Genomic DNA, 25,423 nt, shown 5'->3' with positions numbered 1-25,423 from the left:
CTCCCTTCCTGTTCACCCAGACCCACCACGTAGCCCCTAAAAACACTCCTGGTCTCCACAGCCTCTGCGTTTGGTGCTTTCTTGGTCCGTGCAGCACAGGAAGAGTCTGTGAAGGTTGCCCACTCAAGACGGTGGAACTCAAGTGAGGACCAGCTGGAGAGATGCCCACGTCCACCCAACAGCTGCCATGGAGCCTGTGTGAGAAGAGGGAGAGTCTGGGGGCAGAGGACTGGCAGGAAGCACCGCCCAGCCCTACTCACTGCGGCACAGGCGACACCCCCAGGAGGGGCTCATCCTGGCAAGGGACCCCCTCCACCCAGGAGGACAGACTCACGGCTCAGGGCAGGAAATGCCCGGGGCCAGCAAGTCCCAGAGTCAGCCTGTGGGGCAGCGCACCCCAGTTCAAGAGTGGAGTTTAGCAGAACGCAGACGTGTCGCTGGGCGAGGGGGTGCCCAGCCAGGAGCGCGAGGCCAGCGCGACGCCCAGTTCCCGTGGTCGGGTCGGAGCAGCGGCAAGGTGAGCTGCCCCCAGGTGCCCCTGCCCGAGGCTGGGCTGGCCCTAGAGCCTGGACGCCCAGGTCAGCGGGCCAGCTGGGGCCGGCGGAGCCAGAGGCTGCTCCTCAGCCAGAGTGAAGCCCAGGTGCCTCGCGTCTGGAGTCGGGGAACCTCGTCTGTCTCTGCACATGTGGGCCGTGTGGCTTGAGCATCTGCTTCCCTGTCCGCGAGGTGGGAAGAAAAGTGCCCATCTGATCAGACGCTGGCTCGTTCAAGGGTCCAAGTCTCTGAGGCAAAGTGATTCTTCTACCGGGAGCTCCTGGTAAAAACCCTAGACTTTCGTGCTCAGCGAACCACGTTAAATTGTCCATATTCAGCTGCTTTGATCTACAAAAGGACAGTCTTGTGCAATTGACCTCTGTGAGTGTTACTTTGCGAAAAACAAAGGGAAGAGAAGCACAGCCGTCCATGGGGGCTCCTCCTGCAGGTGCCACTGGAGGCCCCGCCGCCAGCACTGCCGGTTTCAGAGACACCTGCTCTCCATCCGCGCAGCTGCTCTGCCCCGAGGGAACCCGCAGGCGGAGGTGGACGCGGGCGGCGTCACTCCGAGCGTCTGCCTCGTGGCCCCAGCGGGTCCTGCCCCAGCCGTGTCCTCTACACGTGCGGGGCTCTTTGCCCGAGTTTGCACACAGCAGCTCGTGGGGAATGCCAGCACAGGGGCTAGACTCAAGGCTTCCAAAGGAGCACCCTGTGCTAAACCACATCATTCCGCCTGCAGCCACGACCAGCGCGTGGAGCCTGTGCCTCCACCTTTGGAGAAGTTGTGGGAAGGGAGGGAGTCTGGGCAGCAGGGAGGGAAGGTGGGGGGAGAGGGCAGCGCCCAGAGCCAAGCGGCGGCTGTGTTCTCTTACTTCTGAGCCTCCCAGTCACCTGGAGGGGCTGGTTGTCCCTCAAGTCACATCCTGGCTGCCCCATCTGAACCAGAAGGGCTCCCCCGATCTCCCTCCGTGGAGATCTGTGGTGCCCAGCACGGCCCCGTCAGAGCAGACTGGCCTGCGTCCTCCCTGCTCTGGGATGTGAGCTCTGAGGGCGGAGGAGTTCTCCGTGTCCTCAGAAGCCAGACCTGCTCATGGAAAGTGCTCTGTAAGTCTGTGTTGGACGGATTGATGGACACGTGGATGGGTGGGTGGACGTACAGAAGCCTAGATGGCCCCATGGCTGGGTAGACGGATGAGTAGTGGACGTGGGGACGGATAGGCGAGGTGGACTGTTTTTGTTGGCTCAGGGCTGGCACAGAGACCGCTGCAGGCAGATCTGTTGTCCTCTCAGGCATGTCTGAAGCGGGTGATCACGAGCCCTGTGCAGGCTGCCAGTGCCCCAGCCCTGTGCACGCAGAAGATGTATCATGGGATACGCAGAACTCGTCTCAGATTCCGCACCATTCGGACCATTTCAGATTCACTAGAGACATGCGATTGGTTCCATAAATCCTCCCACAGAGCCTGTGCGATGCTCCTGTTTTGCTGACTGAACTGCAGAGAGGCTTGAATCTCTTTCCCAACTGGAGGTGCTTTGCAAGCAGACGGAGGAAAGCCACACGCTCAGCAGTGCGTGAGGGAACCTCGACGCCAGCACGCATTCCCCAGCTCCGTGGTCGCCTGCCCGGGGGTGGGGCTTTACTGTCTCTGTGCAGCCGGCTGCCCTCCCCACCCCACCAGGCTCTCAGGCCCACCTCCCCAAAACACACATTCCCTTTGGACCCATCATGCACCCACGGTGGGCAGAGGCCATGCCTGGGGCGGGGTCTGTGCCTGCCGCACCTGACACTCAGCTGGGGGGCGGGAGAGCCCGGGCGCTGTGCGGGGAGCCGCGTAAACCTGCTGGACTCTGCTCCTCCCAGGCGGAGACCACCCACCCCTCCGACCCAGGGCCCCTCCAGGGGTGGGAGTGGGCTGGGGGCAGCAGTGCCCTTTAGCCTGGGCCTGAGCCAAGTGAAGACACTCAGATTTTGATGTTCAGTGTTACTTCCCAATGTGGTCTCACCAATTATCACAAAAATACAGTAACACGGTTGAGAGGTGACATTTTTCTTCTCTGGGTTTCTATAAAGGTACATACATTTTTAAACATGTGTCTCATTATCAGACCACCCTGCCAATAAAATAGTAGGAATTGATACATTTCTAAATCATACAATTATCATGTGAATGCCATAATTATATATAAAAGCATTAATTTGCTAAATGCAAACATTTAAAACGGGTCGTAACTGTTAAAAATCTGTTGAGGGGCTTCATTTCTCGCTCTACTAGGAATGTCACACCCACACTTCCACCCACACAAACCGGAAATAACCCTGGAGGCTCCTGGTTTCTGGAAGACCCTCCCAGCGTCCCTCACAGCACGAGGCTTTGCCTTCATGGACTTGTACATTTGTGTCTTTGATGAGGAAAGGAAGGAAGGAGGGAGGGGGCATCTCAAACACTGACCCCACCATCACAGTGGGGCTTCAGATCAGTCGCCGCGGTGTCAGGGACGTCTGGGTTCATCTTCCAGCGGGGTGTTTGGGAAGGTGGGGTCCTCAGTAATTTAGGGCTCGGTCTCTGGGGTCAGACGGAGCGCCACCCGTGCCCTAGGCCATGGCATCCTCATCTGTATGTTGAGGGTCAGAACTGACGGACGTGGGCGGGACGTGCTGGGACAAGGAGGGGGCATCGGCCCAGCTCTGTCCTGGGGCCCAAACACAGCCGCTGTCACCAAAGGGCAACGCCGTGAAAACGCCCTGGAAATGTGGACACGGCCCTGAGGAATCGCGGGCGCCAGACAAACCTTCCCGCACCCGCAGCGCCCGTTTGCGGGCCTTACGTCCGGGCCCCCGGTGCCTGCGTTGAGGTTGGAGGCGGCGTGTCGTGACCAGGTCTGGACTTTGACCAGAGCGCAGCGGGGGCCACGGAAGTTCAGGGAGAGGAAGTGATGTGAGGGAGGAGAGCGGGGCAGAGCCGGGCAGAGCGGGAGGTGGAGAAGCGGCCTGAGACCCCGGCTGCCCTGCGCCAGCGCCGCACACCCACGAGCCCCGGCTTTCCCTCCTCAGCACCGAGTGCCACGTCCCGCCCAGACGACAGACAACCGCTGCAGCTGAAGACACGGCCACACACCCAGTTCCTTGGGGCCCAGGAGGAGGGTCCGCGGCTCCTCATCACGTCTCTCCTCGGGGATGCTTCTCCAGGCCCGCGGCGGGAAAAGGCACGAAGAGGAAGGGGTGGGCCCAGGCCCTCGCCTGCGCGGGGCTGTGTGTGGGGCGTGAACCCCAGAGACTGCGCTTTAAGACGCGGTGAGGCGTGCATCGGGGCGGGTCCTCAGGGACGCGGCCGCGGGGCTGGCTGTGGACCCTGGAAGCTCCCCTCTCCTTGTCCCCCTGCCCGGCTGAACGGCGTGGAACCCCGGAAGCCCCCCGCTCTCTCTCTTGCTGCGTCCTGCCTTTGACGCCGCACACGTGCTTACTGGGATCTGCTGGGGCCCGGGACTCAGGGGTTCTGCCCCATGGGGACCACAGTCTACAGGGAGCTAAATATAAAACTAATAGCCATGCGTCCCAATACTTCATCGCACGTTGCCCTAAACGTTGTGAGGCGAGGTAGCGGCCTCGCAACAGGAGGACTTGGTTTAGGTTAGGGGTGGGCACGGCCTTTGCCCAGAGCCCCGAACTGCCGGCAAGAGTCTGGTGGAGACCGAGGGCTGAACGCCCTAGGCTGAGGACGGTCACGGGTCGCTACAAGGACCCCGAAGCAGGGGCAGCTTGAGAATTAGGACTTGGGCCCGATGGGCTTCAGATCCGGTCAGAGGCAAGCCCAGTGGGAGACAGGCTCTTCCCGGGGGGAAGGCACCCGCGGCCACGGCCAGTGCCACGTCTGCCCCGAGGCCCCCGGGCATCCGTCCTAAGGGTGGCCTGCCCCCCAACCCTCTCGGCTCTCCCACCTTTGCTTCAGCGTCACTGTGGCCTCAAAGCCCAGCCCCGGCCCGACCGGCTGCCTTGCCTGCTATTCCGACGTGGCTGTCAGAGAGGCACTTCTGACGCAAACCCAGTGCGCCTTTCTCTCAACCCAAATACCTTGCAGTGGCCCGCCATGGCCCCTGGGCCTAAAGTGAGGTCCAGTGAAGCCCCTCGTGACCAGCCTGTGCCCCTGTGCAGCTCTGCCCTTCAGCTCTCCCCACTCTCCACGTGAAGCTGCTTTCAGCCTCATGGAAGCTCTCATGGTCTTGAACTCGAGATGCTCCCCTGCCCCGGACCTTTGCACACACTCTTCTCCTGGAAGACCCTCCCCGCCTCTCTCACCCTCAGGATCCGCCTCCCCTCTGTCTTGGGTGCAGGCTCCCCAGGTGCCCACTCTCCCTTTCCATCAGGCCCAGTGCCTGCAAACTCCAGACAGACACGCGCGAGTTCTCTTGCCTGACCCTCCCGTCAGCCTGTGAGAGCCTGGAGGTGACGACCTGCACCTGTGTCTAGGTTACCTGCGCCCAACACAGTACCTGAGCTATGGGAAGGAGCTCAAGAAAGGAAAGAATTTGGGATGAAAAAATGACTTTCTGCTCCTCTCTGATTCCTAGGGAAACCAAGAAGCATTCTTGTGAGTCAGAGAGTCTTGGACTGTGTGATGCCAATGACTTATGTGACGCACAAAGAGCTATAATAGGAGGCAATTCGAGGAAAACAGGGCACTGGGCCTCTGAGGGAATTCCCTAAACATCCCAAATTAGTAAGTAGGAACTGGTTGCCATTTCAGGGAATGATGCGATTTCTTTCTGGCAACATGGTCTCTGAATTTTCACATTTAGCAGTGAGCTTTGCTACAGAACGAAAGCAGAGCAAAGCTCACCTTACGCCCACCTGGCGGCTTGGCTGGCCAGGAAGCCAGGCCAGGCCTCCAGCAGCAGTTATGAAGGAAAGGGGCCTCTGTGCGCCTCTGTTGGTTCATCGTGATCTAACCAGCTTTTCTGGGGACAGGATTTTTTTTAATAACTGATCCTTACTGCGTATTTACAATGAGCTGTGCGTGTTCTAAGTGCTTGCACACACTATCTTATTAATTCTCACAGCAAGCCTACGGCACAAGGAATTCCGTCCTCACAACCTTACAGCTGAGCAAGCTGAAGCCATAGAAGGCAGCTAGTTGGCCCAAGGTCACACAGTTGGTAAGTACTAGAGCCAGAATTCACGCTCAGGAGGCCTTGTCCCCAATTAGCCACGATTCCACATTGTCATGTTTCCTGTAAGTCTCTCAAGTGGCTTGATTTCCAACCAAGACCTTAGTGTCTAAACAGGTATTAAGTGTGTTTTCTAGAAGTTGCCCTCCCTGGTGGGGGCTGCTTCACCCTGATTTTCTCGCAGGCCCGTCACGCTGCGTTCGCCTGGGCTGTGACGTCATCTGTGGCTCTCAGTCTCTCAGCTATGAGAAGGGGCGATGGCAGGAGTGCCGTGACCTGTGGAGAAGGCCTGCAGGAGCCACAGCCCGCCCAGCCCCATCTCTCTTACCTCCAAACACTGCTCTCCTTTCCGAATCCTTCCCGAGTCCCAGGACACCCAGACCGACAGCAATGACAGCACCTCCCAAGTGCCTTGCTGACCAGGGGGCGCATTCCTTCCCACGAGACCAGGTACACTTAGGACCCTGATGCTCTGCACAGAAACGCCTGCATTTCAGACACATCAGAAATACTACAGAGAGAGGAAAATCCCTTCTACTCCACAGGCCCTAAGCGGGGAAGATCCATCCTTTTCTGGTCGCCGGGGAGGAGATCTGTCCTTCCAGCCTGATGAGGCTCCGTGTTGTAGGTTGTGTCAGCAGATCCCTCGTGCCTTCTGCAGCCTAGGGAGGTCATGCTGTCGGATGTGTCACAGTGTCCTGTGGGCCAGCATCAGCTGAATGCTGGACGTGGATGATGTCACCACCGGGGACGACACAGGCCTACCGCTGGCTCAGCATCCTGCCTCGTGGTCACTGCCCAGTAGCAGGGTGCCACTGCGCTCTGTTAATTCCCTCTCCTCTCCATTTTGGGCTCCAGAGCTGCCCTGTAGTGTTCACCACGTGGAAGAATAAGTGAACCTGGGTCCTCTTCCTTTTCCGTGTGGCGGTGTTGCCTGGTCACTTGGATTCAGCCTCTTCTCCTCCCAGTTGGCAGGACCTGTGTGTTGCTTGTCTCTCTGCCAGCAGCAAATCAAGAGTGTCTTCTGGGGCGAGGCACCTGGGAGGGGCAGTTTCCTCCACCAGGGCAGCCCGGGGCACCTCTGGCCCAGGGCCCTGTGACCTCTCTGCCCGCCAGCTGCTCTCCTGATGCGCTGTGCGTCCAGGGGAAGGGCCCCGGTCAGCTGCCGGGCGGGCAGGCCTCACCCTCCCGGGAAGCGCTGCCCAGCAGTGGCCTGCTGTCCTCCCAGGCAGGGAATGAAGGGAGTCCTTTCCCTTTCCTTGGACACTCCAGCAGGCAAGGCCGCGCAGCCTGAGACCCGGGGCTCAGATCAGTGCCGGGGGCACCTCTGGCCCAGGCCCCCTTTCTGGGCGCCTCTCAGCCCTGCGATTCTCCTCTGGGGTGGGGCCACTTGTGTCATTAATAACTCAGCAAGCGGGGAGTTGGCTGGTCCCAGCTTCTCCTGGGGTGCGTCTGAGTGGCTCTGTGCTGCACCCCCAGGGCAGGGACGAGAGCGTCGTGCAGGAAAGACCCTCCTCACCTCCTCCCGTCCCCGCTTCTCCCTCCGTCTCCCCTCCCCCTCCCACGCTTCCCCCGCCTCGTCTTAGTTAATAAAGTTGAAGGGAGGACCAGTGACTGAACAGCGCACACGGAGGTGCTGTCACTGGACGCAGGGGCTGCACGGGGCCGGAGCAGGGCATCCGCGTCCTGGCAGGGGCGGAGAGTCAGAAGAGACCCTGGAGGAGACCGCCGGAGCCATCTCCAGGCAGGAGGAGAGGCTGTGCCCGGGGAGCCGTGTCTGGCCTCCCCAGAGCCCCCAGTGACTCTCCTCGGGGCCTCCAGGCACTGTCGCCTTGGCTGGGGCTTGGCCTCTGAGAGCTCAATGACCTAAGTCCCTAAAGGGACACGAGGAGAACTGGGGCCGGCAGCTCAGAGAGTCAGACGCGGCCTGCTGACCCCCGAGAGGGCGTGGCTCGCGGCAAAGAGCACGGACCCCGCGGTTGGCCAAAAAGTCCGTTCGGGTTTTTTGCCCATCATGGGAAAACCCGAACGAACTTTTTGGCCAACCCAAACCCTTCTTCCTAATCAGATACGGTCAGCTTCTCGATAGGAAGCCAGTGCATACACACGGATAAAAAATTAGAAAATATAAATATGCAAAATTAGAGGAAGAAAACTCACCAAACCCTGCCAGCAGCACTTCGGTTTACATCCTTCCATTGTTTTCCTGGGATGGGGGTGTGTGTGTTTAAAGCAATATAGGACCATGCCTTCTGACCTGTGGAGTGAGATAATATTTTCACTTGGTAATAAATCATGAACGACTTGACAACTACATTTCGTTTAGAGGAAATTTAGCGTGAAGTCAAAGAGCCACACATATTTATAAAACTCTACACAAAATGGGTCAGACAATAGTATTCATTCTCTGAACCTCCTGGGTGTTAAAAGGCAAGTCACATTGCGTTTGTGTGTGTGTGTGTGTCTGTGTGTGTGTGTATGTGTCTGTGTGGGCATCTGTGCATATGCGTCTGTGTGTGTGTGTGTCTGTGTGTGTGATGGGTTGGGTATATTTACTCATTTAATAATATCCATTGAGGGCTTCCCTGGTGGTGCAGGGGTTACGAATCCACCTGACAATGCAGAGGACACGGGTTCGAGCCCTGGTCCGGGAAGATCCCACATGCTGCGGAGCAACTAAGCCCGTGCGCCACAACTACTGAGCCCGTGTGCTGCAACCACTGAAGCCCGCGTGCCTAGAGCCTCTGCTCCGCAACAAGAAAAGCCACCGCAATGAGAAGCCCGCGCAGCGTAACGAAGAGTAGCCCCTACTCGACGCAACTAGAGAAAGCCCACGCGCAGCAGCAAAGACCCAATGCAGCCAAAAAAATTAATTAATTTTAAAAAGTGCTTTTTTTAAAAAAAATAATATCCATCGAGCAATTACTAGGCATTAAGCACTGTTTTGGGAACTGAAACTACATCTCTGAGTAAGAATGACAAGGCTCTGTCCTCATGGAATTTATGCTCTGGTAGCTATGAAGTTGGCCATTTTGGATCTAAAGCACAGATTACAAGGAGGAGAAATATATTTGATGCCAAAATATTATCAATTACAGATAATTTTTGAAATATCAGTGAAAAAATTGGTACCTCCTATTGCAACTGTTTCTAGCCCTTAAGATGCTAAACTGTGATTTAACTGCTTTTTAAGGATTCATTCAAAATTTCCCCAAATTGCTATATTTTAATCTAAAAGAAAGTGGCACATTAATCCAATTTAAAAGAAGTTTTTCTCATGGGCTTAATTCAATGTATTAACAGATTTAATTTTAAAAACCTTTATTATGTTTATTACAAGTTCAGCGATCAAAGCAATACCCAAGGTGGGTATAGGGAGGTCAGTTTTACAGCCCAGAGCCCTTGTTACTGCCAATGCTCACCCAGGGGTGTCCCGGCTCGGTCGCTCTCTTCCTGCGACTCTCACCAGTTGTGACTTTCCTCCTATAGTCTTACTGACTCAGCTAATGAAACCCTCAACATTCCGAGGAGCTAAAAATATGAACAGCCACCCCGTCACGCTTCATGATGGAGGCCGGCGGTGGTCCGATTACGGAGTTGCCATGGACACCACACGAGGGTCCCCATATCTCTGTTCTGAACACCCTCGAGTCTCCTTCCAGGGGTTCCCAGCAGGCGACACCGAGAACGTGGATTCCTGACCCTCTCTGTAGCCACCTCCTCAAATGAGCAAGTGGGCAGGCACGGAAGCAAGACCTTTGGAGACAAATATTCTAAGCAAAGGACTCGTCTGCTGTGTCCACGGTGCTGGGAGGAGCCCAGCTGGCCTAAAACTCTGCCGAGAACAGAATAACGTGTTAGGCTTGGAGCAGCTGGTTTCAGACCCACCTGCCTCACTCCTGGAAACGCCCCACCTCAGTGGTTTCAGACTCTCTCCCGAGCCTGCACGCCCCTGTGGACCTCTGTCTGCTTCTCCTGGGGTCTCCCGGAGCCCCTTCCACCCCACTCGGTTCCCCAGGGTCCCCGTGCAGGGCGGTGCTTCTTTCGGCAGCTCTGCAGTGCGGTATAAATTAGCATCTTCCTATCATTATATGCACAGCGCACACACACACGAGGCGATGCAAAAGGCTGAGGAAAAACACAGGCTCTGCTCCGTGCTGGAGCTTAACAAGCAGCAGGCGGTGAGAAGGACACGGAGGATTCCGGCTTATTATCCCCTAAGGAGCGGGGCCCCCGGCGGCGGCGGCGGTGGCGTTAGGCGTCAGCTTGCATAAAGCAATCATCTGAGAAATCTCTAGGGTAGCTGGGGGGCGGGATTATAAACAACATCTATTGTGAGCATAAACTCCTGCTCAGTCACAAGCTGGGGCGCAGGTCTGCTGGATGCTTCCCTAAGAGCAAAACAAGGCAGGGCAGGACCTTCTGAGTAGCAGGGAGGGGAGCTGTATGGCCCACGTGGTGGCCCTTTGTCATGCGAATGTCCATGCGGCTCCCCGGCTTTCACCTGAGGCAGCGGAGATGACACCCTGGAGTGGCCCAGGCGACTTGGGGTCCTGACACGGGCGAGGCTGGTTCAACTTGATGTGACGCAGAGTGTTAGACCAGATGCGGGTCCTGTGGCTCGTGGCCGCCTGCCCGTGAGGGGAGTTGGCCCTGAATTGAACGTAATGCCCTGAAAACAGAAAATCACAAACACGGTACAGAGCTCTCTCACGGCCACGATTTAAACAAACTCTTTCGGATTCGGTGGGACACAGGCAGCAGTGTGGGCCCCGTGAGCTGTCCTGTGCTGAGCGGTCTCATCACGGGGGGGCCCCGAGCCTCTCCCACGGGCCTGGCCGCCACAAGGATGTGAGGTGTCCCGAGGCAGCAAGGTCTGCTCACCTGGAAGCTCATACCTTTTCGAGGGGTGAGTTCCTTGAAGGCAAGAATGGTTTGTCATCCTATGTACCCGGTGCCTATCACAGGGTCTCAGTAATTTCTTTTGTTGTGGTGAAAACTGCGTAACATAAAACTGTCCTCACCATTTCTAAGTGTACCGCTCAGGAGTGTTAAGCACATCACACTGCGGTGCAGTCATCTCTAGAACTTGTTCATCTCGCAAAACTGAAACTGTCCTCATTAACCAACAGCTGTTTCCCCCGCCGCTGGCGAGCGCCGTGACGCCATGCAATCGACGGATCTGGTACCGCAGACCAGTGGAATTGTACGGTATTTGTTGTTTTTGTAAATGGCTAATTTTACTTAGCATAATGTCCTCAAAGTCTGTCCGTGTTGTAGCATATTGCAGAATTTCCTTCCTTTTTATTTGCTTTTTCCTCTGGTGGTATTGAGATGTAACCGACACACAGCACTTTATCAGTTTGAGGTGTACAGCATAATGGTCTGACTTACATACATCGTGAAGTGATTATCACAGTAAGGTTAGTGGACACCCATCATGTCATATAGATACAAAAGACAAGAAAAAGAAAGAATATTTCCTTCTTGTGACGAGAACTGTTAGGATTTACTCTCTTAGCAGTTTTTATATATAACCTATGGCCATGGTACTCATATTAATCATGTCTTACATTACAAACCTAGTACCTATTTGTCTTATAACTGGAAGTCTGTACTTTTTGATCATGTTCATCCAATTTCCCCACCCCCAGTAACCACAACTCTGATCTCTTGTCTGTTTGTTTATTTTTGAAATCCTTCCTTTTTAATATTCCTGAATAATATTCCATTGTATGCATAGACCACATTTTGCTAACCCATTCGTCAACGGACACTTGGGTTGCTTCCATATTTTAGCAATAGTGAACAATATTGCTCTGAACATGGGTGTACAGATATCTTTTTGAGACCCTGCTTTCATTTCTCTTGGGTATATAACCAGCAGTGGAACCGCTGGATCATATGACAATTCTATATTTAATTTTTCAAGAAAGCGCCACACCATGTTTTCCGTAGCACCTGCACCATTTTACAGTGCCACCAACAGCGCACAATCCCAATTCCTTAACATTCTCACCAACACTTCTTACTTTCTGGTTGGTTTGCTTTTTTGTATAGTGACCATCTTAAAAGGTGTGCGCTGGCGTCTCACTGTGGATCTGAACTGCATTTCCCTGATGATCAGTGATGCGGAGCATCTTTTCATGTGCCTGTTGACCATTTGTATGTTTTCTTTGGAGAAATGTCTCTTCAGGTCCTTTAACCATTTTTAAATAAAGTTACTTTTTGTTGTTGTTGAGTTGTAGGCATTCTTTATATATTCTGGATCTTAACCCTTTATTGGATATATGATTTACAAATATTTTCTCTCATTCGGCAGGTTGCCTTTCACTTTGTTGATAGTATCCTTTGATGGGAAATTTAATTTTGATGAAATCCAACTCATCTCATCTATTTTTACTTTTTGGCGTCTGTGCTTTGGTGTCGTATCCAGGAAATTCTTGCCAAATCCAATGTCCTTTACTCCATGTTTTCCTCTAGAAGTTTACCGTTTGGGATCTTATATTTACGTCTCTGATTAGTTTGAGTTAATTTTTGCATACAGGGTAAGGTTAAGAACCCAACTTCATTCTTTTGCATATGGATATCCAGTTTTCCCAGCACCATTTACTGAAGAGACTATTCTTTCCCACTGAGTCATCTTGGACGCTTGTCAAGACTATTTGACCATATACACGAGGATTTAGCTCTGGGCTCTCTACTCTATTCCATTGGTCTATATGTCTGTCTTGCCAAGACCACACTATTTTGATTATTATATTTTTGTAATAAGTTTTGAAATCAGGAAGTGTGAGACCTCCAACTTTGTTCTTTTTCAAGATTGTTCTGGCTACTTGAGGTTCCTTGACACCCCATGTGAATTTTAGGATAGATTTTTCCATTTCCACAAAAATACCATAGGGATTTTGATAGAGACTGCATTTAATCTGTAGATCGCTTTGGGTATTATTGATATTTTAATGATGTCAATTTTCCCGATCCATGAACACAGATGTCTTTCCATTTATTTAGGTTATCTTTACTTTCTTTCAGCAACATTTTGTAGTTTTATTTATTTTTTGCGGTACGCGGGCCTCTCACTGTTGTGGCCTCTCCCGTTGCGGAGCACAGGCTCCGGACGCGCGGGCCCAGCAGCCGTGGCTCACGGGCCCAGCTGCTCTGTGGCATGTGGGATCCTCCCGGACCAGGACACGAATCCGCATCCCCTGCATCGGCAGGCAGACTCTCAACCACTGCGCCACCAGGGAAGCCCAACATTTTGTAGTTTTAAGTGTATGAGTCTTTCTCCTCCTTGTCTAAGTTTATTCCTTTCTGATGATATTGTGTCTGGATGTTTTTCTTTGTTTCCTTTTTGGATTGCTCATTGTTAGCATAGAAATGCAAATTAATTTTGTGTTTTGATTTCATATCCTAAAACTTTGCTGAGTACATTAATTGGTTCTGACAGTATTTTTTGTGGGACAGACATTCAGTCATTTTTAAGCAAACATAATACCTGCCTTGGTCTTACTGGAAATAACAGTAGGTAACATTCATCGAACACCTGTCATGTGCAGGTCCCTTTACATAGTTTCTAGCCTGTTATTATATATAATACCTTTCTTTCCTTTTAGAGGGGCATTATCTCTTTAAAGGCCCCAATAGCCCTGCAAGAGAGATCATTTTCTCCATTTCACAAAGGAGAAAACTGGCGCTCCCAGGTGACAGAGTGCACAGGTACCAGATGTGGGATGTTCCCCTGACAGTGCTGCCTCAGAGCCTGTGTTCTCTGCGTTAGTTACTGAATAAATGAACCATGACAGTTATTCATTCGTGGGTTTCTTTTGTTATTGTTATTCCTTTTGATTTATACAGAACCCCTTCAACACATCTTTAACCACCATAGCAGCTTTAATTTAAAAACTTTTAGAAAGACCTTTCAAATGATTTTGTCTGTAACCCCAAAGGGCCAGTGGATCAACTGATGTTTCATCTGTTTTTAATACAGTAACACAAATAAAACCTAACGTCCTTTAGCACATCACACAAGCCTGGTTCAAAGGAAAATTCCTCGCAGGCTATGGAAACCAGCGAGGAGCAGCGACGCACCCATGAGAACGCATGTTCCGTCGAGGCTCGGTGGTCCGTCGGGGGCCACGAGAAGCCCGTGCTGTTGCGCCGGCCCTGCGACCGCAGGGGAGGCTCCACAGGTCAAGGAAGGTCCTTGGGAAATACGGGCGGCTGGACGAAAGGGGCTCTTGAAGAAGTGATTCCTTCCTTTGCGCTGTTGGCGCTAACTCGACAGCAGAGCCCAGGCGCCCTGCCTAGAGGCCCGCGGCTCCCGCACTAACCCGTCACAAGGCCTGCCCAGGCGCCCTGCCTAGAGGCCCGCGGCTCCTGCACTAACCCGTCACAAGGCCTGCCCAGGCGCCCTGCCTAGAGGCCCGCGGCTCCCGCACTAACCCGTCACAAGACCTGCCCAGGCGCCCTGCCTAGAGGCCCGCGGCTCCCGCACTAACCCGTCACAAGGCCTGCACGGGGTCAACACTGGGCCCCGCTGGCCGCTGGAGCCTGTGCCGTGGGGCAGGCGGCAGCAGCTTTTCCTTCTTTGTTTCCTGCCCGGCTCGGCAGGACAGGGGCTACCGCCTTGGAGGGGTCGTAGCTTGCGTCCTGGGGCAGGCATCTTCCCCTTCCGTCGGCACGCTGGCGCCCTGGCCGAGGTCACAGTCCTCGCTCTTTTGCAGGGGAGTGGTCAGAGCCGTCGGGGCGGTGGGGGGTGTTTTGGAGGCTTAAGCCCAGTGGCAAAGCCAGCTCAGCTCCTCCCTGGGGCCGTGGGAAGCTGAGGGCGTGGGAGAGGCCGGGCTGCTGCTTTTGGGGGGCACAGGGAATAACTTGGGTCACTCACAAAGTCCCCACACCCCCGGAGTCAAAGTCGTTCTCTCCATTTAACAGCCTGTAAAGATGCCATGTTTGGCCTTAAAGATTCAATTCCCCCAGAAGTGGCCCCAGCCAAGGGCACCACCAGGTCAGACGGAGCCCTGAGCTGAAGGAAAGAGCAAAACACGGGGCGGGCTTCCCCGGGTGGGAGGCACGGGAGAGAGAGCAGGGCAGGGGTGGGCAGGTGGTGCCTGAGACGAGGGAGGAAAGGCCTCGGAGGTCACCAAACTCTACAGTTTGTAAGAAAAACTGCTCTCTCTTTCTCCACCCCGCTCACCCAGGCTAACAGGGGCCAGAGACCCACCGCCCACCAGAGGCTGAGGCCCGGCAGGGCCGACCCCCTCCTCCCTGGCCTCGGTTTCGCTTCCACAGGGTGAAGGAGTCAGTTCATTGGAGGGAAAAGGGGTCATTTCCCCTCCCCCGTGTGCGGCCTCTCAGAGGAAACACACCTGACCTTTGCAGAGCAGAAGCTGCACAGGCAGCTCTGACACCCGGCGGGGCCCCTGGGGGAGGCCGAGCTCCCCTCCGGGCAGGAGAGGCCACAGAGGCCGTTGGGGGTCTCCTGGGGCGGGTCTCCCTGAAGGACGGCGGGGTCAGCCTCCCTGGGCCTGTAAGACTCCTGAGTTCAGAGTCTGGCCCCCTCTTTGCTCTCGGATGATAAACTGTGCGTTTAGCATTGAAAGTTACTGGCCACAACGCACTCCCCTGTCCCCACACTTCCTGGACCCTGGTGATTTCCGCCAGGGTCAGTTTGCTTTCTCTTCTTCTGAGAGGAATGCAGGACCCAGCCAGCGGTCAGCCGGGGGGGGCGGGTCCTCTCTGCCCTCCGTTCTGCGCGGCCACACTTCCTGCTTCTCCTGGGGGTGTGTTACTTGCACAGACACCGACCGGTCTGCCTCCAAAGTCTCTTGGGGGCTACGCCATTTGCCCCAAATAATGTCTGCAAAATAACACCCTTTGTCTCAAAATAGCCGGGTTGCATGAATTTCAAGGCAAAAAATTAAAACCTCTGAAGAAGTAAGGAAACCCAGGAAATATCCTTAAAAGGAGGTGAGACTTTTAGCAACCAGTGCGGGTCCCGGGCACTCCCTCCTCCTCAGAGTGGGGAGCAAGCTGCGGGTGTGCTAGCCGAGGAGAGCGCGAAGCGGTGCCCAGCGCACCCCGCCAGTCCCTGGTCAGCCCTGGGGCCTGTGGTGTCAGCCCTTCCTGGGAGAAAGCATGGCGCTTCATGAGGTCAGCAGAGGAATGGTCCCAAGGTGTCCACAGCAGAGCCTGTTGATGTGGCCCCTCGCTTGGCAAAAGGACGCTGCTGGCGAAGGACCGGTGGAGGTCATTCCGGATTCTCCTGGTGGCCTGATGCGACCGCAGGGTCCTGAAGTGGCAGAGGGAAGCAGAAAGAGAAGCAGAGAGTGGGCAGCACAGAAAGGATGCTCCTGGCCCTGAGGACGGAGGAAGGCACCGAGAGCTCTGGAATGTGGGGCCCCCAGTTTGAAACTGGGCCCCGTGAGGAGGGACTGGACAGGATGGGCGCTTGGGCTTGTTCTGCGCGTGAGGAATCTGAACACCTGGCGTCTCATACCTGTGCGGGTGGCTCCTTGGAAGAAAGGTGGGGACCCCGCGATCCAGCAGTTTCTGGGATGATGACCCTTGGTTTGTTCCTGATCTAAATTATGTTTCATCCAGGGTGTTGCTGGCTGACGGGTGAGGGGACAGTAGGGTGTACAGGCTGGGGGAGGGGTGCAGGCTGGGGAAGGGGTGATGCTGGGGGAGGGGTGATGCTGGGGGAGGGGTGCAGGCTGGGGAAGGGGTGATGCTGGGGGAGGGGTGCAGGCTGGGTGGAGGGGTGCAGGCTGGGGGAGGGGTGATGCTGGGGGAGGGGTGCAGGCTGGGGAAGGGGTGATGCTGGGGGAGGGGTGCAGGCTGGGTGGAGGGGTGCAGGCTGGGGGAGGGGTGCAGGTTGGGTGGAGGGGTGCAGGCTGGGGGAGGGGTGCAGGCTGGGGAAGGGGTGATGCTGGGGGAGGGGTGCAGGCTGGGGGAGGGGTGAGGCTGGGGGAGGGGTGAGGCTGGGGGAGGGGTGAGGCTGGGGCCTGTGGTACAGGCTGTGGGAAGGCCACAGTACCCCCATGAGGCTGAGCATGGCTCAACCCACTGTGGGAGAAGCTCCCAGACCTGGGCTGCTTTTTTAAAGTGGAGCCTGGGGCTTGCTGGTGGGTGGGAGGTGGTGGGTGAGAGGAGGGGAGGGGACCAACCCAGGGTTCCTGGGGCTCAGCAGGAGGGGGGCAGGAGCAGCTGGAGGTGGGGGAGAAAGTCGGGCGGTGGTGGGAGCCTGCGGCTGGAGGTCATGGGTGATGCCACAGGGACGCAGCCTGGGACGCAGGGGTGTGGGGTGGCTGCAGTCCGCGCAGCTCCAGCGCCCGGCCGGGCTGCGGGCCGAGGGGCCACAGGCCGGAGCACAGGCTGCCCACATGCTCACCCTGTTCAGAGAGTCTGCTTCCTGCCGCCTCCTCCAGGGAGGTGGGCGGGTCCATCGAGGTGGGGGACTTGGGTGGCAGCCGGGGCCGCCGCGTGGGCAGCACAGCCAGGCCACGGGCTTCGTAGCAGGTTTGCTTCCTGCTCAGAGGAGCTTAGGTGGGCGGACCCCAAATGCTCAAAGGCCCCTTAGAGCGGCGTTCTCCTAGAAAAGGGCACAGCCGGGGCCCAGGCAGGGGCTCAAGGCTGAGGGCATTTTTCTCTGAAATAAGGTAAACCTGAGGGTGCTTTTCTCTTCTTGGAATCAAATGGGGCAGAAGTAAAGAGATTCTTCTGGAAAACGCACAGCACCTACACCTGCAGGCTGGTACTCCCAGGCCTGAGGGGGAGGCGCTGCCCCTGCTGCGAGCAAGGACGAGGTCAGCGGGAGCCCGAGTCACTCAGGGAGCGGTGGCCCGAGTCCGGTGCCCGCGGGTCACACGTGTCCCTGGGGAGGGTGGACAGGGGAGCCTGCCTCTCGTCTAAGTCGTGCCGTCACTGTGGCTCCAGCAGAGAGAGCTGGGTCCGCCCGGTGGCCCCGCACCAGCTCTCTGCTCCTGGGAGGTGGTCACTCGATACGTCCCGATTAGCCGATTTCACAGAGGCCGGAACTGCTCGGTGCAGGGGGTAGCGTATGTCCTCCCCGCCCTGACGACCCCTCGCCAGTGCCCTGGGCCGTGCCTGGAGCTCACCGGCCCTGTGCCTCCCCGAGCTTGAAGCCACTTCTGACAGGAGAGCTTCACCCCTGGACCGAAACTCGCCGCCAGGCCAGCGGGCATTTGGGGGGTGGGGCCTCTGGCCTCGATGGGAGGGAGGGGTGAGCAGGGAGGGGTGACCCGAGCGTCCCAGGTTCCTGGGGAAACAAACCCGTGTGCCACACACTAGGGACCCCAGGACGGACTCCAGGGAAGATGCCCTGAGGCCTCTCCCTGGGGGGAGCCCCCGCTCAGCTGCTGCAGCCCCTTCCAGTCCCCTGGCTGCGAGGACCCCACCCGCGGGCTGTCACAGCTGCAGGCCTTTGATCTAAATCCCACCCTGGACTCAGCCACCACTTGCCACAGCTTCCTGCCGGTTTCGTGTTCCCAGGCGGTCAGACCCTGTGTCCTCCACTCCCTCCAGGGCGCCGGGGGCCCTTGAGTGACGACCACACATGTGCCTCCGCTGGCCTTCCAGCGTCTGACCTCAGGGAATCCCTTCCTCCCTCCTGCCCTCTGGTGCTCCAGGAGGTGGCCACAATTCACCAGCTGTCGTCCCCGCCCGGCCCCCACCAGCCACTCACTTTCAAAGGCCTGCGTGTCCTCCTGGTCTCCTGGGGCAGAGCCGCATGGGCGGGGCTAAGCCCTGTGCTTCGCGTCCTGATCTGCACTTAGTGATGCCTGTTGCCTGGGAAACCAGGCAGGCGTTTAGGGTGAAGGCAGGCCTTGGACGCCACCTGGAAAAGGGAAGCTGCACTGTCTGCAGTGTCCACTGCCCTGTCTTGGAGACACAGCCCTGCCCTGGCCCCAGGATGGAGCCCAGAGAGGGTCCGCACAGGCGCTTCCTTCTCTGTGTCTCGCGGGAGACACACCTGCGGCCTTCGCCCTTACTCCTGGGGCCGCGGCCTTGGCAGGGCTGTCGGGCAGCACGGGACGTGGGGAGCGAGCGCTCTGGGAGCGGCGATCACCGCCCAGCACCTGTGTGTGCGCAGAGATCGATCCCCGACCCCAGGGCCGCCACTGCTCGGCAAGGCCCGTCCTCAGGCAGGAGCCCAGACCAACTGTTGCCGAGGATTCCAGCAAGAGCTCCAGGCTTCCGGCTGCAGCGGCCAGGCTTCAACACGGGCCAGTGATTCAAATCAGAAATTCCACCTCACGCTAGGCCAGCCCTGTCCAGGCAGGAGCGGCAGGCAGGCTTCTGGCCTGGCCAGACCTGCGAGTTATTCCTCAGGAAACGGGCCCCAGGAACCAAACACGCTGGAGGACAGCCATGAGACCCACGTGGGCGTTCCACACATGGGTCCCACACGTGGGTTCCACACAGCGCAGTATCATGTGGGCACTGAGTGTGAGAGAGTGGTCTGTCCCGTGATGTCCATCGTGGCAGTTCTGGTACATTTAACCTGGAAGGCTGTGGAATATTCCATAATTTGCACCATAGTTCAACTGCTTCTCTATTCACGGATTTTTGAGTTGTTTTCAGTTTTTTCCTTTTACAAACAATGCTGCAAAGAAAATTCTCACTCATGAATTGTGGACGCGAGGGGATGGGCTCCGCTGGATGGGGGGCTGCGTCCAGACGCAGCCTCCCGTGGACAGACGCCCCACGTCCCGGCAGGCCCCCTAACCCCGTATGCCTGACGTGGACACTGAGACCTGGGCTTGTCCCTGGGTTCTCTCCCTTCGCTGAGCCTTGCTGTTTCCCCAGTAAAGTCTGTATCTTTGCTGCATGTTCTGTGTGACTTGCTGGACACTGTTCTGAGGCCACGTGTGATGCCGCGGCAGACGTGGATGGAGCCGTGAGCTCAGCGCTGGTCGGCACCCAGCGGGGACCCCGCAGAGGTGTCTGAAGACCTGGGCGTGGCTGGAGCCAGGAAACGGGCCCCAGGAGCCAAACACAGTGGAGGAAAGCCACGAGACCCGCATGGGCGTTCCACACATGGGTCAGCCAGTGGGGCAGCGTCCAGGAAGGTCTGATGCCAGTGGGGCGGTGGTGCCCGGCATCTCGGGGTCGCAGGGGAGGCCCCGGAGAGCTGGACACAGGCCCTGACCCTGGAGACCCAGCATCCAGCCATCAAGGTAAGCCAAGGTCAGGGACAAAGGGGAAGCTGTAATGCCCACCCGGGGCCCCACCCACCCTTTGGTACCGTCCATCTAAGAAAGACAAGATTAGCGCTTGCTTCTTTACCAGTGTGCATCTGTTAAATTGTTTTTAAAACTTTGTTCAATGGCATCCTCCAAGAATAACCAATTATATATTTTTTCTTAAAGATTTTTAAGAATTCCTTTGATATTGCTTACCAAGAACGGCTCTTCTAACATATTTATAAGTTTTATAATCATGATTTGCATTGATTGTGTTATTGTTTTTACTTGCTTTGTAAATGTTGATTTGTTCATAATACCAAATGACAACAATCAGAGACACCGATTCTATGTCCAGTGTTACCGTGAACTCATGGGTCCAGCATACTCAGTGGGTTTCATGTGCCGAGGTCACTGTCTCGCCGGTGTTAATCTTCCCGTGGTGAGAGTTTGTCGTTTATGTGTTTATCTCCGTAGGCATCTGGAATCTAGCTTTGTGTCTGGGGTGAGGAGGGTCCATCCACCCACCACCAGGCTCTGTGGAAAAAGGAGAGGAGAGGTCTGTACAGTGAGGGGGGTCCCCCAGGAGATGCTGCATCCGAGCACCGTCCCTGAGCTCAGACTTAGACAGGGAAGCTCTGGGGCCAGCAGGGGACCAGCCGCGGCAGAGCAGGCGAGAGGGGAGGGTCTCAACGCACCGTCGCTCCAGCAAACCACGGCTGCTCCCAGAGCCGCCATCCAGACGCCCACCTGCCCCTCCTGGTGCTGCAGCGAAATCACTGGGAGCACAGATTATGTGCAACTGGAAAGCGTGTGAGTCATTGCTTTGTGGGTAGGAGAAAACCAGAGTCATGCTTAGAGCTGATGAACGGCAGGCTTGGTAGGGGCTCTGCACCCTGCGCTGCCCCTTCCCAGTGAGAGGCCTCTTCCTTGCCCGGAGGCCACGGGTGAAATCTCTGAATCCTGCCCCAGCCATGCTCTGGCTTGTTCAAGGACAGCTTCTGCGCAGTCTTAAGTGAAGGGTTACCTGCTGCTGTTCTTTTCAACAGCTTTTCCTAAATATGCAGCTGTAGTCAAATGGATCCCGCAGCAGCTGGCGGAAACACTATTTAGTAAGACTCTACTGATTCTTCGCAAATTTAAGTTTCCTTTAATTAACCAAAGTACTTGATAGCTCTGAAGAAGCATTTTTAATAAGTAGGAATTAATTAATCCTTTAATAGCAGTAGGACAAATTAAGCAAGATTTTGAAAGGGAAGCTACTTCATATCTTTGACTGTAATTCCTTCCTGCTGAATTTTTGAAGCGTTTTTTGACACTGTCCTCGACCTGAGAAGCTCCAAAAGCAGGGTGAAATCAGACATTCCACTCACTTGCTACCATGTTATTGAGCTCCCACTTTTTTAAGGGCACTCTTGACGGGAATCCCAGCATCAGGGCCTCTTGGGGGTGCGGAGGAGCCCAGCTGTTCACGGTGGGGTTGAGGTTTCCCAGAAGGTGCCTCCTTGCTGAGGACACTGGGATCTGCCCCCCATGATCCCAAGCACGTCCCCTAAAAGCCCCGGACCAGGCAGGAGGCTTTGACTGGCAGCTGGGGCCACAGGGCACCATGGCCCCCCTTGTCTGACTGCCATCCTGCCACTCACCTCACAAAACAGCAGGCACCTCTGCCGAAAGCGCGCCTGGTCTCCTGCAGCCTGGGGGTCAAGTCCAGACTCGGGGCCCCCACAGCCCCCTGCACACTTGCAGCCCCACCACGCACAGCCCCCGCCGCGGCCCGCCCCTCTGCCAACGCCCGCTTGGAAGCGCCGGGCTGTCCGAGTCCAACCTCTCTCCTCCCTGCGACCTGTGATTCCTCCTGACCCCTCTCCCTTCTCCACCTGAGTCCCCACGAGGGCCTGTCCCACAGCGTGAGGTTGAAAATGTCCTTCGAGTGAGAGGAAGAGGGAGGAGGTGGTCAGAGGGGCACCAGCCATGCGCTGACCCACAGTTTAGACCCACCTGCTGCAGGACGCGCAGCACGACCTTCGGGAACGCGCCTCCCGAGGGACCTCGGGGCTCACGTGCGAGCGGGCTCCCAGTCTGCCGGCGTGCAGGCCGGGGCCCACGTGGCCCAGCACCGCCGCGCCTGAAGGACACACTGTGCCCTGCAGGGGTGCGGGGAGGGGAGAGGTGAGCAGGGGGTAATCTTTCCCCCAAACCTCAAAGGGCTCCTGCTCTCTCCAAGAGCCCAAGAGGACCTCGGGAGCCCTGTGCCCCCTCTTCACAGGTGGAGAAACGGGGGCACAGAGGGTGCACACGAACCAGCAGCTGGGCCGTGGCTGCCGGGTTCCCATGGCTGCCGGGCTCCCAGGGCTGCCGGGCTCCCGTGGCTGCCGGGTTCCCGTGGCTGCCGGGCTCCCAGGGCTGCAGGGCTCCCATGGCTGCCGGGTTCCCATGGCTCCTGGGTTCCCAGGGCTGCAGGGCTCCCGTGGCTGCCGGGTTCCCGTGGCTGCAGGGCTCCCGTGGCTGCCGGGTTCCCGTGGCTGCCGGGCTCCCAGGGCTGTAGGGCTCCCGTGGCTGCAGGGCTCCCAGGGCTGCAGGGCTCCCAGGGCTGCTGGGCTCCCATGGCTGCCCTTCCTGGAGGACACGCCTGGGTGCCACGACACTTCGTTCCCACAAAAGGACCCATTTGTCCCCATGGGGCCATCTCGCCTTTGTCACCGAAGCGTCTGCAAGCAGATGGCCCATCCTCCGCGCCCGTGGGTGGAGCTGTCTCCCTCCAACCCCAGTGCTTCCCCAGACCAGCTTTTTCCAGAAAGCAACAGGCAAAGACGAACTTACACGTTGACTATAAAATTCTAAGCCGGCTGCTTGAGGTGCAGAGGGCGGAGAGTGGGGCTGCCTCAGCCTCAGGCAGAAGGTGTGTGCACTGGAGCTCGGGGTCAGCATCCCCGCCCGGCCTCAGGCAGCATCTGTGGAGCTCGGGGTCCCTGCCGGCACCCCGAACAGGGGAGCAAGAGGCCGCGCCTCTGGCCGAGGGGCGTTTCCACCCATGCAGGGCCCACACGTGGCCTGGCCAGGCTCTGGGCACCGAGGTGTCTGGCGGGAGGCCAGGAGGCCGTTTGCCACCCCCGGGGCCTCCATCAGAAGCCGCCGTCCCCCAGCCAGGCAGACCTGTGCTCACCGGTGGGGAAACGGAGCAGCAGCGTGGATGCAGGAGCCCGTGGGCCGGGGTTTCCCCGGCGTCCAGCCCAGGCCCGTGTTGAGGTGCTGTTCCACTTGAGGAGGCCCACAGGGCCCCTTCTGACCTCTCAGGGGAGGGGCCTTGGCTTCCCTGGTGCAGTCCAACCGTTCTCTTGTAGCTTAGAATTACTCACCACACATCCAGGCCAGTACGGGACAGATGGTGCCCGTGGCCCAGGTCCACAGAGAGGCCCCGACATCCTAAGAAAGGGGCTGCCTTCACCCTGCAGGGCGTGGGGACCAGCCACCCAGACAGGGTACCTGCCAGGAAGGGGCTCAAACGTCCTAGGTGGAAGCTGGGGTTCACTGCCACCCAGTGTGTGTGTGTGCATGTGTATGTGGACACGTTCCCAGGCCCCTCCTCTGTGCACATGTGCACGTGCGTGTGCACAGGTATAAATCCAGGGTCCGTGGGCCGTGTTCCCAACCTCATCCCATCAGAGGAAAGCAGCAAGTCTGCACGTCTCCATCCTCCTGGCCCCGAGGAGACGCTATTGCCCCTGCTCCTCAGGAGGAAAAGTTCCGGCACATCCAGGACGCGAAGCACGGAGGCGAACAAGTACCAGCTGAGCGTTTCAGCATCGCCAGGGACAGCATCTGTGTGAGAACGTGAGCTCCACAGACACAGCCTGGAGGACCCACAGCATTCAGGTGTGTAGACCGGCATTCACACACCTCCCTCAAACTGCTGCGTCTCCAGGTGCCAAATACTCCCGTCCTCTGCTCCAAATACACCCTGGGGTCGGGTCACTCGTCCTAGAGAAGGACTGAGCGCCTGCTGGGAAGAGCACGAAGAACGCCGTAAATTCGCAGCACAACCACCCGTCACACAGACAATACCCGCCCCGTCTACACAGCCATGCAGGACACACTCCGTCTACACAGTCTCCCTGGAGCCGACCTACCGGTCCCCCGCAGAAGCTCTGTGGGGGCTGTTTGCTGGAGGAGCAGTCAGGGGACCCTAGGGGTGGACTTGTGTGCTCGTGGCCAGAGGTGACTGGGGTCCCTGGGTGGGCGTGGACGCTGGGCTCTGCTGGCTGCCTGGGCCCAGACTTGAGCTCGCGATCCTAAGTCACGCTTGTTTAGGGGACAACGGGGCTGGGGTCCTTCCTGGCCTCCTGTCCCTGTCTGGCCGCCTGCTTCCTGGGCTCCCTCTGACTTCGAGGACGAGCACCCGCCCCCCCTGCACAGTTTGCCCTCAGACCCCCCAGGTCCTGCCAGCGGAGGAGTTAGAGGCCGGCCTGTCCACCCGAGAGCTGGCCTGAAAAGCCCGAGGCAGCCCCGTCTGCACCCTCTGGGTCTCCTAGCCCCGGGACCAGATCCAGAGGAGCTTCCTTGCCGTCCACCCAGAGGAGTTACCAAATCCTTACTCATCCTCAGGAAGCATGAATGTTTCATGTCTATTTCTTCCCCAAAGTCTATTCTCTTATTATTGTGTCAAAATTAAAAACAGCTGGGCTTCCCTGGTGGCGCAGTGGTTGGGAGTCCGCCTGCCCAGGTAGGGGACACAGGTCGTGACCCGGTCCGGGAGCATCCCGCGTACCGCGGAGCGGCTGGGCCCGTGAGCCATGGCCGCTGGGCCTGCGCATCCAGAGCCTATGCTCTGCAACGGGAGAGGCCACAACAATGAGAGGCCCACGTACAGAAAAAACAAAACTATTTCTTTCCACAAGGCAAAGACACCCAGATTCATCTCTTTTTCTTCTTAAAATATCCTTTTCTTTGAAGACATAGAACATAGACGCAGGTGGGGGACAGCCCTCCTGGTGGTCTCCATGCTGGGCAGCTGGCTGACCTCCTGCAGGCTGGACTGGGGCACACTCGGTCCCGCCCTGTCTTCAACATAAAGCAAGTTATGTGACAGGACAGTGAGGAGGACGGCCAGAGCCTCCCGCTCAGGGCCGCAGGCTCCGGGAGCGGGGCCGGGAGGGCTGGCGCAGTGCGGGCGCAGCGCTGCCCGAGGCGTCTCAGCATCACTGCCTGCCTGGACAGGACCCCAGCCCCCGTGCTTGGCCTGGGTGCTCGTGTGCCAAAGTGCAGTCACCCCAGACCTTGCTGCGCACAAGGGCCGTGAGCAGGGGGTGAGAGGCGCGTCTGTGCTGACGGACGCCACTCCCGTGGTCACGGCCCATGCAGGGACGATGACAGACGGGAGAACACCCAGTGCCTGCGGGCGGGGCCCCCGGGGCTCTCTGTGCACGGAGGAAGCCCTACTGACTTAGCCGTCAGTGAGCCACAGGGGTTCCCTCCTCCAGGGCTGCTCTCGGGCCGGATGACATGCACAAACCCCCAGC

Source organism: Stenella coeruleoalba (assembly GCF_951394435.1).
Source record: "Stenella coeruleoalba genome assembly, chromosome: 12".
NCBI lineage: Eukaryota > Metazoa > Chordata > Mammalia > Artiodactyla > Delphinidae > Stenella > Stenella coeruleoalba.
This window is presented reverse-complemented; position numbering follows the sequence as displayed.